This window comes from Halyomorpha halys, unplaced genomic scaffold, assembly GCF_000696795.3.
Source record: "Halyomorpha halys isolate HHAL.00 unplaced genomic scaffold, Hhal_1.1 Scaffold99.1, whole genome shotgun sequence".
In the NCBI taxonomy this organism is placed as follows: Eukaryota; Metazoa; Arthropoda; class Insecta; order Hemiptera; family Pentatomidae; genus Halyomorpha; species Halyomorpha halys.
In genome coordinates, this window is record NW_027108239.1 from 1,217,945 (window position 1) to 1,235,547 (window position 17,603).

The 17,603-nt window shown below is 27.3% G+C and overlaps 1 protein-coding gene across 2 annotated transcripts in view; it reads right to left on the reverse strand.

Moving 5' to 3' along the window:
- The window catches only part of LOC106677433 (high affinity cAMP-specific and IBMX-insensitive 3',5'-cyclic phosphodiesterase 8), a gene marked incomplete in the record, with an annotated part of 452,021 nt that overhangs the window by 71,597 nt on the left and 362,821 nt on the right, over positions 1–17,603 (reverse strand).

Sequence of the window (17,603 nt, forward strand, 5' to 3'; positions counted from 1 at the left end):
GCAGAACAAATGAGTATTTTTAACTGAGATTTATAGAGGATTATCAATGTTACTTGTCATCATAGTAAAATGATCAATTATTACCGTATAAGGATACATCAAATAAAATAAATGTTAAAAACCAGTTAACAAATATTTTTATTTTTATTTCCCTTCAACAACTGTATTGATATAGTATAAATGATGTGCTATTAAAAATTGACAATGTTTTATCAATCTGTTATCCATAATATTACTTTCTCAAAACATAAGAGCCCTGATAGAGGCAGAACAAATGCATATTTCTCTAATTGAAATTTACACAATTATTCATGTTACTTTTTATTATGGTAAAATGATCAATTAGCATGGCGTTAGGATATACCAAATTATGATCATTATGAACTAGGAAATGAATCTTGTTTTTATTGCCTGAAAAAACTGTATCGTTATAATACATATATTGGTCTATTTAAAATGGACAATGATCTATCGACAAAAATTTATAGCCCTAAAAATGTTTGAAGAAATGCTTATTTTCTAACTGAAATTTATAAAAGGATATAAAGATATTTATGATAATGGTAGAATAATAAGCATATTATATAGATAAATAGTGATTACTATGCCAGTATATGGTAAAATATAATATGGGGTTTAGTATCAGTATACCAGTATTATGTTTTTAATTTGTTCGGAAAGCTAAATGTTTTTAATATGCAATTTATCCTGTTCAAAGTTGACAATATTTTATCTGATTAATTAGCAATTTCATAATTTGTACAAAACATTGCTGCTGAGACAGAGGTAGAGGAACACAATATTTACGCCAAATTTCTATATTTTTATTTTGATTATTATTTGAGAATTTGTTATTATTGGTAGCACAATGGGTAGTCTCTACACTTCTATATCACTCCATTATAAACTTATATCAACTTTACAGGATGTATCACTATGTACAGTATTAAATTTCAATAAAGATATATATAAAAACTTTGATTATTCGTTTTTCTTCAATAAAATAAAATCTGGAATTCAACAAGCATTATTTTATTTTTAATTATTTAAGTATTATTAGCTCTGAATGTAATTAATTGTTAATTTAAATTCATTTTAATTTTTAAAAAAGATCCAAAATTAAACTAATAATTTTTTTCTGTTAATTATTAAAATATTATTAGCACTAGAGTTTATAATTTTAATATTTATTATTAAAAAAATCTGAAATTTAACAAGCATATTTTGGTTTTACTAGCTTTAATTTATTATTTTCACTGAAGTAGAATGCTTTGACTTGATTATTTATTTAATTTTAATTATTAAATAAAATATGTAATCCAAAGAGCATATTTCAAGGAAATGTTTCACTAGTAAAATGATAGGATTCTTAAATTTTTAAGGAAAGATTCGGTTACAGAAACTAAATGTACTATTTCCACTGAAGTGGTATGTTTTTTTTGTGAATTAAATTCTTTTTGATTAAACAAAAGTGTTCTATTTGGGTTATAGGCCATTAAATGATCTAAGGCGTATATTTTCAAAACCAGCAAAGTTTATTTTTTAATTTTTAGCACTTTTTGTACTAGATTATTACAAATTACTTTTGAAAACTGTGAAATAACACATTATTAAAATTTTTTGGAAAATATAATTTAAATATCAACTTGGATAGTTTTGGAATTCTACCCCTCATTTGTACAATATTCAGAGCCTAAACAGAAGAATGATTAGATATTATGTAACTAAATTTAAGAAAGGTTCTGTTACAGAAATTAAAACTACTATTTATTAGAACAGAATTTGTATATTTATATTTAATATTTAAATTGCTTTGATTATAAAAATACAATCTGAGATTTACCAAGCAGGAATTTTTTAAAAGTGTGATAATAGTGCTTATATAGATATTTTAAAGAAAGAGTTGGTTATAAAAACTAATTTTTTTCATAACATTGATGATGTATGTTCTTGTTTGATGAATTACATTTATTTTGACTGAAAAACAATGTTATATGTGGTTTTTAGGCCAGCTTTTATAAGTTTGTAGCTATTAGGCTATAAATTTATTTGAGGTGTGGAATCTAAAAACCCAGCAGAGTTCTTTTTAAATTTTTTTGTACTTGTTTTTCACAAGGTAATAAAGTTTGATCATACTCATTGAAGAAAATGGTAAAGATTTTTACTGACCTGAGGAAAAAGTAGTAGATAATGTATCAGAAAATAAAAAAGATTATATGGCAATGATGAAGACCCAGATTATCAGTCTGATGAGGAAGAAATAAATGATGAACTTACACGAAGAAATCTACATTACAATGAATGAGGCACTGAGCAAAGGGGAAAAAAACTCAAAATAATGTCCACTATTGACATCATCTCTTTTTTATAAACTAAAATTTTTAAAAAGAGAAGCTATTAATGTTCAATTATTAAACTAACAAAATAATTGATCATAAAACACATTCAAAGAACTTCATAAATCATTTATACAAAAAATAAAATAAATAAATAATAAAATAAAAAAGCTAATAATAATTAATTTTAGCTTTGTTAAAACATGTTCACTTGATGTATTGTTGGACAAGATGTAGTATTGTGGGATTTAAGTAATCTACAGTCAAATGTAAATTTAAAACATACACTTTAAATAAGAAACTACTATAAATAAGACATTTTCAACTTGGAATCCTCCTTTTATTTTTATCTTTGTTTGGAGTTCATTCCAAAATTTCCATGTGTTAATATAAGACTAATTTTGGACCCTTCGAAATTATCATGTTGTAGTCAGAACCATTTGAAGAATGGAACAAATACAAAATTAAATATAAGAGGCATTGCTTATAATAGTATAATGGGAAATACTTTTCTTAAACTGGGCTGAGATATTTACCTAGTTGCTTCTGATTGTGCTGTTTTAAAAAAATTAAAAAAAGAAATTTGTAATATCAAACATTGTAAATGTTAAATATTAATTGGGTCAATGATTTTTTTTTTACTAATCAATTAAATTATCAGAGACGTCGTTATGGGAGGGATAGGGGTGTGCCACCCATCGAAATAATTCGAAAACCCCCAAGACTGGAAGATTCAATATCAAGGTTTGTAAATTTTAGTGAACAATTTTTCTCAAAAACTACAATTTAAAATCAAAACTCATATTTTTGAAGTTATAGATATAATACTGGAATTCTATAAATATAATATTGTATATATAAATATAAAGAAAAATTAATGTTATCAAGTGTTGAGATTTAAATAATTAATAATGTAGTATGGAAAATTAAAATATTTTGTTGGAAGATTTAATACTTAGTCCCTCCAACAAATTTTTGTAGTAAGGCAACTTCCCTGTAAATTACTGCCCGTCTTTAGACCGAAACTATAACATTTAGTTCACCTATTAGCTCGTTAAAAATGCTAAATGTTTTTACGATCGCTAGGCTATAACTACCTTTGTATAATATGAACTATATTGAACAATCAATATTTCCAGTTATTATCAAAGTATTCGCGTTTTACCGCCTCTATCGCCCAGATTCACATTATAGGCCTATAAAACGTCTATATTTGATTCTCATTAAGCTATATAACTCCTGCTATAATAAACTCGACAAAATAAAAAAGAACAGGTCTCTGAAAAGGAGTAGTTGTTAAAGTTATTTACGGTTTATTCAATAACTAGTTTAATGGCCTGGTAAATGAAAAAAAAAAAAGTACAAAAATTTTACTATAAATTGCAATCAATGTATCAATAATGCAATATTTAACGTGATAGAATGAATATTATTTATAAAACTTCCATATTTACAACAGCTATTCAGGAATATCTTGAAAATGTTATGTTTTACCAACTAGTAATAATAATTTAAAAAATCCTGAAACACGTCAAAAATTCATTAATAAAGGCCTATTAAATAAATATGCCAATAATTAAACTAGATTTGATACCTTAAATCATCTTAATTAATGATAGGAGAAACATCTTAATAAATAGTAAGGTTTTCAGTAAGGTGACATTTCGAGGCGAATAAATATTCAAGCTAGGCAATGTGTAACACAAAGAATTTCAAGATGGGTGTACACGAGCTCAAGCGTGAATTATCAATCTTTTAGCACAAGAATGCTGATGCATGAGTTACAAATGAAATTAATGTATTTATATTCATCCTCATAAATTAATTAATTACAATAAATAATTTTAGGTCTCCGGTTTACATCACTTGAAAAGTCCTGTGTGGGTGGCATTGGTTTATTCAATACAACAAAAATGAATTAACTGTATCCTGTGAAATCTTTAGAACAGTTTGCCCAATCCCTTTGTAACTGCCATAATTTATTAAGTAAAATATATCTGATTTATTAATGTACTATACCATAGATTAGATTAGATTTTTATTCAGGGCGATCAACATCTAGGTTATTACACCCTTTTTACTTCATTTATCTTCTTGTCTTTGACATTTGATAGTTGAATGTAGACTATTTCCTTTTTACACTGGTCGATATTGGTGGATTATATTTTAGTATAAAGTTGTGTTTCTTTCATACTATACTATACCATACCATACTATACTATACCATAACTATACCTGTTATAATTTTATTTTTTATAGATTGCAAATATTAATGGATGTAACATATTTTTATATGGTCTGTAAGTTTTAATAAACTATGATAAATAATATTTTGGTTTGTATCTTGATATTTAAACAATATTTCCCGTTGTTTTTTTATGCCAGACGTTGACAAATAATATGCTTAAGGGTCTCGCTACCGCTAAAATTTTCACATTGATAAGTTCATTTAAGCCTATTTTTTGCAAGTTGTTATTGTCAAGTCCATGATTCATCCTAAGTTTAATATGAGTTTTTATGGTACCTTTCCCTATGGTTGCTTGTGAGAACCATGGTTTTCGAATGATAATGCTATTCATTTTTCAAAGTAATATTTTGATAATTTTACTATTGTTCAGTATTCCAATGACAATTCTACTTGACAAATTTTAAATCAAACCTCATATCGATATAAAAATGGGTTCACCAAACAAAGTTGGAACTTAAGAATTGATCGTAATAATTTAAATACCCCGTTTTCCGTTACTTGAAAATGACGATAAATTAACGTAATTACCTATATTTTTTTTTTATATACATCACGTGATGTATAAGGCTTAAAAAAACTCTTATAAAGTCCAAACTTATCAAATCTTAGTCAGCAAGTTCATGTGGCCTTTCAGCTTTAATATATGATTGAGAAATTGATGAGCTCATTGTCAAATAGGTAATCAATACTGACGATTTTATTTCATTCATCTGGTCCTCTCTCAAAGTGATCTTTGACAAAGTGAAGCAGGTTTCGAAAACGGTTTCTTAATCAAAGGTTGATACCTGATCCTATTCATAATAGTAGATTAAGAATGATTAATTTGGTCCTCCTAGAAAGCGAGTTTCGTCTGAAGAGACGTCTGAGATGGAGCAATCTACTGGACTGAATTGTTTTGTCGACATACTTTCAGAAAATAATTCTTCGGTCCATGGATTATAAAAGAAAAAATGGTTCAAAAAAGTAATGTTTCCTTGCTTTACAAAATAAAAAAAAGTGCAATCACATAATATAATTGCAAATAAAAAAATAAAAATAAACTGAGCTTCGGAATGTCATTTGATTTGAAAAGTAACACAGGAGTATTTACACTTGATTTCAGTCCTTTAAGAGGGAGAACGGGCGCCCCCGCTAAAGAAAATAAGGAAGTTTTCAGTTTTATATTATATCATCTATATTTTTATCCTCAACAAATCAAATTTTGTTTCATACTTATTTCATATATACATGGAAACATATTCCAGATTTTGCACTAATTGACAGAGTAAATGATATTAGAATTTCCTCATTGTGTAATAAATTTTTTTCTCGCAATAGTATATCATAATTTGTCTTCTTTACGATGTTTCAATAACCGAAAAACTTTTCTGGCAGTTTTCCCACTATCTATTTCTTAAATTATATGATGGACATATTAACAATGATTAAAACAAATTTTCATATTCAAAATCTTTAATATAAGTTAGTATAGTATATTTTTAAATTTAATATCAGATCGGCCTGGTGAACCTATTATTTTTGATATAATAGTTACATTTTTTGTTTTGTTTAACAATTGATTGTGGGCGGGGGGTTATTCTCGTACAAAAGACACTCCTATTTACTATTTACAACGCTATAAATAATAAATAATTGAGAATAATAACGATGAATTATAAAAAAAAAATAGATAAAAATAATAATTCTTAAGAAGAGAGAAAAAGAAAGTTAATAACAAAAACAATGACATTTATAGATTTAATAAAATGAATAATTGATATCTAATGTTGAAAAAAATTAATTTGAGAGAGAAACGAAGAGAAAAAATAAATAAAACAGTCGCAATTTCAATAACAGAATAGATAATTATAGAAATTATAACAGAATGTCCTGCAGCAGCCAGGGCTTCAGTCTTCGAGAAGAGGTTGGATTTCCCAAGTTGTAAGTTACTGTTCCTTTACTGTCGGTAACTGGGAGTGGAATTTCACGAACTGTTTTTTAAATATAGTCTTCTGTTGATTCCATTTGTAGTTCCCGATGCAATGGGCTATTTCTTACATCCACTGCGATTCTAAGAACCTTATTTTGAAACGACTGTACTTTTTTCCTTTTCGTAACGGATGCCGCTCCCCAGAAATCACAGCCATACACCAGTAGTGGCCTTAGTATTGTTTTAAAAATTAGAAGAGTTATTTCTGGTTTGAAAATAGATTTTCTATTTAATGTAAGTAAAAAATGTTTTTTGTTTTTCGTTAACATCTATTTTATTTTTATCCGTCCTTCTGTATTATTTCAGTCCACTGTCATCGAAGGAGAATTCCCTCCAGAAAAACAAAATAAAATAAAACAGTAGAAATTACTAACATACCCTTTTACAGAGTTAAGTGAAAACTTGAAATTTATAATTAAATCATAGTTTAAATTCTATAGTATATTTAAATTTTTTTCCCTATTGCTCAATTAGAACGTATAAGTTTCAGTTATTTATTTCCCATTTAATTCCAGATAATGTTCTTTATTCATAGAGATGGTGACAGAACCTGTTTTGGATTCCACATAAACCAGATGAACTATTTTTTGATTGAACTTAGTTGAAAAGAAAAAGAAAGCTAAGTCAAATATAGAGCCTCATAATTTTTTTTTAATACTCCATAACGAAATATGTATGTCCACTAGTCAAAGTATATATTCTCAAAATTTCTATTTTATAATCAATGTTGCCAAAAAATTAAACGTTTATAGTTGTATGATTGCTTTTTTTTTTTTGTAATTAGATCTCAAACAATGTTATAACGAACTAGTGATATTCTTGTCCCTTTGAGTTCGTTAGAACGAAATTTACTGTAAAAATTATTAAAAGTATTTAAGGAAATTAATTTTTAGTTATAAAAATAAAATATTTAATTTAATTGTAAAATAATTTAAAAATTTGGATGCTTCACTTCCCTCCGCGTAACGTCTTTAACAAAGGGGTAGTGAGCGGCGGATATTTCTACTAAAAAAAAAAAGTACAGGATGAAAGAAACGTAATTGGTTTAGCAGAGTAAATAAACTCATATGCTTTTATAATTTTAGAAAAACAAAATAGGATTTTTTTTTTTTATCAAGCTCTGGTACTTCGTGATATTTAGAATATTAATATATAAATATATATCTTTTAAATAATTTATAAAAGTGTCTTAATCGCGATTAAATTAATAAAATATATCATTTATATCGTTTAGCGAGAGGACGATGATATTAAATTATTAAAAAATTAAGTTATTTGCTCATATTGAATAATTTCATTAATCAAACTTTTTAACATTTTTTCTAATTCTGAACTCTCGAACATACTGAAATATTATATTTAGTGTCTTTTGAGCTTCCAATGATCCTTGCAGAAATTATAAAATACTACTTGTTCAAATATTTAAAACTTCTGGAGTCAAACATGGTTGGATGCAATTTTTTAAATTTTTCTAACATAATACTTTTTTTTTGTATTATTTATTTCGGAGCTGTTTGGTATATTTTTTTAAATTATTGAATGACTAAAAAAAATCGGGCACTCAATCCCCTAATACTTAATATCGATTTTCCTAAATATGTTTATTTTATTTTTTGGTTTGAACACCTTCTGGAAATAGTGTATTTACTATATATCCAACATACTGTATATTTATAAAAGTAAATATGTACCATTATAAACATGTGAAAAAAAATTAAGAACATCTTTAAATAGTAGTTTTAGATAAATATAACAACTTAAACAAAGAGACAGATAGAGTTGACAATTTAACCAATATTTTGGTTCTTAATAATATAATAAATTTACTGTCACTTGGTGAAAATTGGAAGAATATAAAAGTGGAACATTTTCAAAAATTAAAATACATACCTGGAGTGATAAATAAAATTAAAAAAGCTATTATGAAATATGGCTATCCAAATTTAAAATTTGGATTGTATAATAATAACAAATTAGATTATTTCTTGTAAAAAAAAAATTGAAAAAGAAAATAGGCGAAATGTTACCTATAAAATATTCTCTAAACAATTTAATAACATTCTACATACGAAAAATTTAAGAAATAGAATAAATCAACATATAATAAATACTAAAAACCATAAAAATATTAATGCCACAGCATTAGCAAAACATGGTATAAAAACTAACTAGAAATTTAATTTTGAAAAAGGAAAAAAATTAAACAAAGCAGAGGATCTATGAATTAGAAAATATTTAGAATCTATTTATATAACAACAAACATAAAATACGTAGTTAACTTTAAAACTGATATAAGAAGAATTAGGCAGTTTTCTGTGTACATAATTAATAAAATGTATTTTTACAACGATTGTAATTAGTAAGGCAATAAATTAATACCAATATACAACATAGAGGAATAGAATTAAATAGATCAAGAAAGTAATAATTCCGGTCTCAGTGCACTAGGAGAAAAAAGTAAAATTTTATTTATTTATTTATTGATATTTACAACTGTATAAAAAGTACAACAAGTAAATTTGATCATAATGATAATGATATGATACAGCATGTAGAGAAACTACCCAATAGTAGAACCCTAAAAACATTTTACAATATAAGGTCACGAGGCCATCTTCTTTTCAGGCGCCTCGGAGGATTGCCAGGAATGGAAGAGAAAGCAAGGTTAGAAACTGGTGGGTTTGGGTGGTTAGGGAGTTTATAATCGAAGGAATGATATCGGGTTCGGGCTAGATCGGTTACATAAGGAACATTTAGGTCTTTATGGATGATTTTATTAGTAACAAAATAAGGAGCATTGAGGATTTTACGAAGGATTTTGGATTGTAAGGATTGGATACGAGAGGAATTCGAAGGTTTAGTGGAGCCCCAAAGCTCAACTCTGTATGTCCAGATGGGCCTTATTATTGTCACGTAGATCAGTCTTTTGTAATGAGTTGGAAGTTTAGACCGTTTGTATAGTAATTGCTGTAATAGTCGGAATCTGCGTGCAGTTTCCTGTCTTTTCAGTCTTGTGTATGGATTCCAGGTTAGTCAAAGTACAATTTTAAAGGTAATTTATGAATATAATAAATAGCTTTAAAATTTAATAATCACTTGAAATAAAAATGATTTTCAATTGTAAAAACATTTTTAGAAAAAAAAATGTTTGGAAAGCTACTGCTGGATGAAAAAGAAAAAAATAAGGATTTAAAAAACAAGACTTATATTCAGTTTGGAAAATATATATAAAAAAAAAAAAAATGTTGCAAATAAGGTGAAAATTGTCCACAAAATAATAGTAAGGAAAAAATAAGAATAATAAATAACTGGGAAATTTGGCTTAGATTTGTAAATAGTTATAAATTAGTGAACTGGATGGATAGATTAAATATTAAATTATTTGTATGGAAATTTGAAAATAAAAAATTATTAAAATGCTATGTAAAATTTATTAATTGTAAAACTGTTGATCCTAACTATTTTTATTTTTATAACTTGATAATTGGCAGTATAATGCTAATAAATAAGGCTCTCGCTCCCGCTACAGTTATCGCATTGAAAAGTTTCAAATTTTTTCGAAAAAGAAAAAATGGATGTAACATATTTTTATATAGTATGTATGTTTTAATAAACTATGATAAATAATATTTTGGTTTTTATCTAGATATTTAAACAATATTTCCCGTTGTTTTTTTATGCCGGACGTTGACATATGTGTTTAAGGGTCTCGCTACCGCTAAAATTTTCACATTGAAAAGTTCATTTAAGCCTATTTTTGGCATGTAGTTATTGTTAAGTACATGATTCATCCTAAGTTTAATATGAGTTTTTATGGTACCTTCCCTATGATTGCTTGTGAGAACCACGGTGTTCCAATGACAATTCTATTTATTTTTCATTTTACTGTTTTGATAATTTTTTAGTTTTTAATATTTTGACAATTTTACTATTGTTCAGTACTCCAATGACAATTATACTTGACAAATTTTAAATCAAAACTCATATCGATATTCAAATGGGTTCACCAAACAAAGTTGGGACTTAAGAATTGATCGTAATAATTTAAGGTCTCCGGTTACCATCACTTGAAAATGACAATAAATTAATGTAATTATATATTTTTTTATATACATCACGTGATGTATAAGGCTTTGATAAAAACTTATAAAGTCCAAAATATTAATTAGCAAGTTCATCCTTTCAGCTTTAATATTCGATTGAGGAATTGATGAGCTCATTGTCAAATAGGAAATCAATACTGACGATTTTATTTCATTCATCTGGTCCTCTCTCAAAGTGATCTTTGACAAAGTGAAGCAGGTTTCGAAAACAGTTTCTTAATCAAAGGTTGATACCTGATCCTATTCATAATAGTAGATTAAGAATGATTAATTTGGTCCTCCTAAGAAGCAAGTTTTGTCTGAAGAGACGTCTGAGATGGAGCAATCTACTGGACTGACTTGTTTTGTCGACATACTTTCAGAAAATATCCTTAATCAACAGTCATAGAAAAAAATTGGTTTAAAAAAGTAGGAAAAGATAAGAATAATTACCAGGAAATTTGGCTAAGATTTGTAAATGGTTATAAATTAGTGAACTGTATTTATATATATTTAAATATTAAATTATTTATATGTAAATTTGAAAAAAAAAAAAATTAAAATGCAATGTAAAATTTGTTGATTGCAAATGTATGTTAATTGTAAGCCTGTTGCTTGTAAATATTTTTATTTTTTGAACTTGATAAATAGCAGAAGATTCCTAAACATTGTCTGAATGACGTAAAGAATAAGAATTAAAATAAAGGGTATAAATTCCTGAAACAAATATATATAATTTTACGTCATGTAATTAAAAGTGCCTAACTTTTTAACAGATTTATGAAATTTTATCACTAAAAATTTTGGGAATCGTGTCGATATTTACCATGATGTGCCTCAAAGAACAAGTCTTTTTACATTTCCAAGTTGTTAAAGTACTTGGAATCCACATACAAGACTGAAACGACAAGAAACTGCTTGTAGATTTCGATTGCTACACCTTCTTGACAAACGCTCTAAACTTCCCATTCACTACAAACAATTATTTTGTATATCTCCTGCGTTTCGTATTTTAAATCATGAGCCGAAGCAAGAAGATCTAAGATCTTTTACGAAATTTGGATTCTTCACCCCTTACGGAAGAGCTAAAATTTACAATTTCAATTTAAATTGTTGTTTTGGGCTCTGAACTTCCCATTCACTACAAAAAATTATTATACACTACGGTAATCAGACCAATTTGGACATATGGTTTTTCATATTATTAATCAATGTTTGGTATGTGGATAAATTTATGGGCCAATTTGATCGTATGCGAATTGCAACAGAATCGTAAATTTATCGTACTTTTAAAAAAAATTATTTCTGCCTCTATATCTGTGAAAAAGAAAATTAAACAAATAAAGAAACACCTTCTTGACAAACGCTCTAAGCTTCCCATTTACTACAAAACATTATTATACACTATGATAATCAGACCAGTTTGGACATACGGAATTGAGCTCTGGGGCTCTACCAAACCATCAAATTCCTCCCGCATCCAATCCTTACAATTATGGGATCAAATAATAGAATAAAAAAAAAAATATGCGTACTACTGAAACCCATGAAGGATCAGGAATGCAGTACTTTGTAAGGAAGTACTGCTACTAGACCAAGGGTTGTGCAAGGAGGTGATTTGGTCAGAATCACGCTTGACGGCCAAATGTTCCCCAATTAAGTATGGAGTACTTTATGAGGTTGCATGAACCCACAGGGTTGACTCACGCCTGCAGAAGTCCTTGTAGTGAGTAAATAAAAACAGAAAGTTTAATGATATTATTTTTTTTAAAAATACACAGCACACATTATTGATAAATTTTTTTTTTACTGTTATGGAAAGTCATTCAATATCATATTTTTAAAAAAATAAATTAATTTTGTTAAAATTAAAAACCAATATAAGCATGTAAGACAATACAAATAGAGATAAGATATCTATTTATGTTTTAATGAAGTAATTTTCTAAAAAACGATTCCATATATCCTAAATCACTTTAGATATATTAAAAAATTACATTTTATTAATTAAAATATGTGTGATAAATTAAGAAATTATTCAACATTAAACTTACTTTGTTAAATGTTTATGAATAAAAATACATATATAAATATTTCTTACTTTTTACTATCCCTAATTTATATATGAAACACATAGTAAGTGAATTATTGTGAAAAATTTGAATATCAAAAAATTACCAATTTACTTTAATTTTCACTTTAAATTTTGTTTGAGTTGTACTTAGAGGTGAAAATGAAGTGAATGATTATTGAGTACTTGAGTTTTATATTAAATTGTATTTTAAAATTATTTTTCAATGCTTATTCAATCAATTTTGTAAGCACAAGGTGTAGAAATGGCCTAGCGGTTTGTTACAGCTTCGTATGAACTTCTCTCCGGAGAAGCTTTGGAATCAATTGTGGAACAAGGAGGTTCATTGGCACAAGAACATGGAGAGCAGAATGTAACATGACACCACCGTGTAAAAGAACACCTTGATATAGAGGCACAGATATACATTGCATTTCTGCTAACTGTAACTGCTTTGTTAACGCAAACGCGTAGAGGAACTGTTCCGGGAATGGAATATTGAGATGAAACCGATTCGAAACATGATTAAAGATATAGATAACGAAAAATGACATTTCGGAAAATTAATTATAAAAGCTTAAGAGGTTATTGATGATAGAATTGTCTCCAAGAAAAGTAGGGAGGTTCTGCAATCCTCATTAATTTTGTTCCCCCATACCACAATGAGATTCAAAACTAATTCTACAGAACCAGAAATAAAAAAAATATTAAGTTTATTTTTATTTAGAGGCTAGAATCATGGTGGCCTTTGGGTAGCGGCTAACAATAGATTTTTCTGACTCTTCAATATTTATATAGTTAATAAAATAATACAGTGAACAATTAAAGATAATATAAGTATTAAAAATAAGATGACACAAAGACTGATACTTAAAAAAAGTTAAAGGGACTTACTCAACTGACCTAAAACCATAAGCAAAAAGACAAAGGCCAGGTACTGCATCTGAAGAGTGTGATTCAACGGTACGGCGTGAATCAAAAAGTGGGAAAATACGAAAACCTGAGTTCTATGTAATCGTTCTAATACAAACGCAAAACGTTTACGTAATGGAACCCAAAAATTAAAATAGGGCAGATTAAAAGGACGAGAGATTGCCGAAAAACATTACCAAGTGGACTCCGAAGTACCATGCAAGAAACGGAAGAAGGTAAAGATGAATTCAGCCGCGGATTACGAACTAACAGGATCAATGTAGCATATAACAGTGAGGTGGTTCATAATTTTTAAGAAACTATAAAATTTGTTTTATATGAATTTTGAAAGAATTATTTAATTAAAGCAGTCACCCATAGACCTATTGTAAGTACAGTGTAATCTCGGTTATCAAAACTAATTGCTGCAAGGTGGTGTACGGATAACTGAAAAGTTGGGATTACAGAAAGTATTAGGAAAAAAAAAATTTAAAAAGCAGCAATACGAATGTACATAAATATTTTTTTAAAAAATAGTAAAAAGCAATTAATATTTTAATATAACTATTCTAAGAAAAATAAATATTCTGCTGTGTGGTCCAGTCCAGTACCTTCGTTACTAATATTCACTAATTGCCATGGAAATTATATAATTAGTGTAATATAAACAGTAACAAACAAGAAATATCTAATACGAACCGACCTATATGTTCTACAATTCATTACTTTATAATTATATATTCAATACATCATAATAATATATTAATCTATTTGATAAAAAAAAAATAAAATAAAATTTATAAGTCTAGATAAATCGAGAATAGTAAGAATAACATAATTTGCATGGTATTAATATATATACATATATTCAAAACAAATTATTGAAAATCTGACAGTAAAAATTATTATTTTCATCACTTTCCTAATGTATTGTTTCGTATATTATATTTTTTAAGATGATATTATTATTACTATTGTCGGTTTTTCTCGCTATTGCGGGTTGTGTATCTGAGGTGAGGGACCTATAAGTCCAACCACCTTCATAATTTTCCTCCAAATCATTCGTACCTGCCATTCTAGATTTTGGAATGAGACCAATCGTGGATATTATGAATGGAGTAGTGATAACACCTTCCAATTTATATATTTCTTTTAATTCTAAAGCCAATTCCTGGTATTTTCTCAGTTTTTTTCTCACAATAGGGCTTATATTATTATCGTTGGAGATCCCAACATCAATAAGTCCCGCTTTTTTTTTTTTTTAGATCTATAAGGAAGATATCTGCTTTATTATGGCCCATAATAATAGATTCATCTCAATAGAGATTGAAAGGACCTTTTTAGAAGAGTCTATTTGGGTGGTACTTGTAATAAGGGTTCTTATTAATCAATTAAGTTATTATTATTATTTATAGTTATATTAGGTAATAAAAATGTGTGTAATATACTTGAATAAAAAAGAAAATTATTTTTCTCTTCCGTTAACACCCACAAAAGGAGAGTGAAAAGTTTAAATGTAAAGGAATTAATTATTAAAATATATCATAATATAGTTGACAGTTACCAAATTTTAATATAGTACATAGTTGGAAAACCCGGAAAAATTATTGAGAAATTCAAGATTTTAAGCAAATTTTAAATTATGCGATTTATTAATAAATACAATGTATTTTATATAAATAATTGGAAAAAATATTGAGGCCATCAAACACATAAAGCATTATACTTAGTATTTTAATCAAAATGATTTTGATTAAGTTAAATATAAATAAGTTACTCAATAAAACATTTAATAAAATATTACTATATTAAACCTTTACTTTTTTTTCATTAGATGAACTTTTGTATTTTAATCTGGGTAGTCGGTAGTAAACTTAACAACCGATCAAAGAAAGATGATAAAACTTCTATTTCTTATTTTACAACTCGTTATATGATACTTTGAAAAGCAATAAGGCCATAACTCCATAGTTCAATGTTTTCATAGCGGTAATAAAACTAAAATTATCCAATCTTTTTCCATCCGGCAACTTTAGATAGTGCTAGTAAAATAATATGCTTCTAATTTAACAGATAGCAATATCTAAATATTAATTTTTCAAAGTCGACTAGTAGGGGCGATTTAAAAAAATTAATTTGGAAATAGCGAACAAAGGCCAGATTCAGTGGCCCGCCATCTTATATTGCAATCAGTAAAAAATTTATTAAGTTGCAACAAAATAACTGATATCCCTAAATTTTAATGTTATAATATACTAGAAAAACATGAAACTTTTCAAAAGTAATTTTATATGAGGAGAAAATTATTGGGGGTGTGGTCAGTGTAGAATATAAATAAGTAAATACTTATTTGTAAGTGCCAACGTTTCGGTCAGAATTTCTAGCCTTCATCAGGGCTAAGAACAAAAAAAATATAACAACCACAATAATTAATTGGAATTACAGAAAAAGAAGAACCATAAGACGACAACAGATAATGTACATACAAAGTACTTGAGTAGTATTAAAAAAAAATGCATAGTGTAATATCACAAACTTTTGTCCTTGACCTCATACCAACCAAATTCTATATAAACCTTTCCAACAATCCTAATCCTTTGGTTCAAACTAGGGTTTATACAAAAACCGACATTTTAGAAAACCGGTTTTCGAATAGTAATTTTTCCAGAGAACCGGTTTCGAATTTTTATAAAAAAGTTTTTTGCTCGAATATTCTGTAATTTGAACGCAAAATTTTAACAGAAAATTTAGAGTGATTAAAAGCAGTTTTTGACTGAAATTATTTACTGTTCAATTTTATTGATAGTAAAATTTTTTTATACAATTTAGTAGAACAATGAAGTAATAGTTCACCAGGATTGTTGTTTATGCATAATTTTCACATATAAGGATGTAAATATTTTTATAATAGTGAAACGTGAAACGAATTCAGCAAAGGGTTCGAATAAATAAAAACAATATATTTTCATATTTTTATAATAACCATATTATTTTTTTAAAAACAATGTTATTAGATACAGATGGATACTTATTAAAAACAATTAGAAAATATATAACTGTGTATTATATAATATAAATTATAATCAAAGCCGAAAGACAAGAGTAAATAAAGTTTATGCATACACACTTATTAAAATCAATTTTATATAAACCACTCTCAAACAACTATAATAATAAAAAATAAATCAATTTTAGTTTTAAAGACAATAAAGCAAAGGACCGAGTATTTTTATTCCGGGCAATTTTAATACAAATTTAAATATTCTATTTACTTTTTTGTTTAATGAAATATGATTTCAGAAAACAGAGGACGTCTATCGATTTGCTATTTAGCCGTGTCCTTAGTTTATTCACAAAATTCCCCGAAATAGAAAATACCCTCTCACTTGCAACCGAAGTTTTATTCATCCATTGAAAACCGATATTTTCTACTAAAAAACCGGTTTTCGAATTTCATAATTTTCTCCAAAAAACCGGTTTTTAAAAACCGAAAAACCCTAGTTCAAACCTTATGTAGTTCCACCCATCCCTACAGCCCACCTAGAAGGTTGAAACGGCAGTGGCCAAGAGACTTATTGTAAAATAAAAATGGACAATTGGAGTAATGGTCAGATTCTCCATTCAAGTTGAGTGTTTGTGGCTTTAGTGCACTTGCTCAGCCTCCACTGACTCACTACCAGTGATGCGGCGATAGGGATGCGCTGGGATCTCCTCACACGTGGGGAATAGAGTGAGATAGAGGGATCCTCAGGTCGATTTTGTAAATATTGTATATAAGAGTGTAAATGTGACTAGAGATTATATTATTTTATTTATTTATTTTTTCATACACATAGCTTGATTATGCTCATTTCGTTTATCCTTCTGTTTGTATATATTTTAAGAGATATTTTTTTTTCATTTATTTATTTATTTGTATTTTATTTTAGTATGAATGTGATCATCCATCACTATTACCTATTGCCCACAATTGTGTGGCATTGG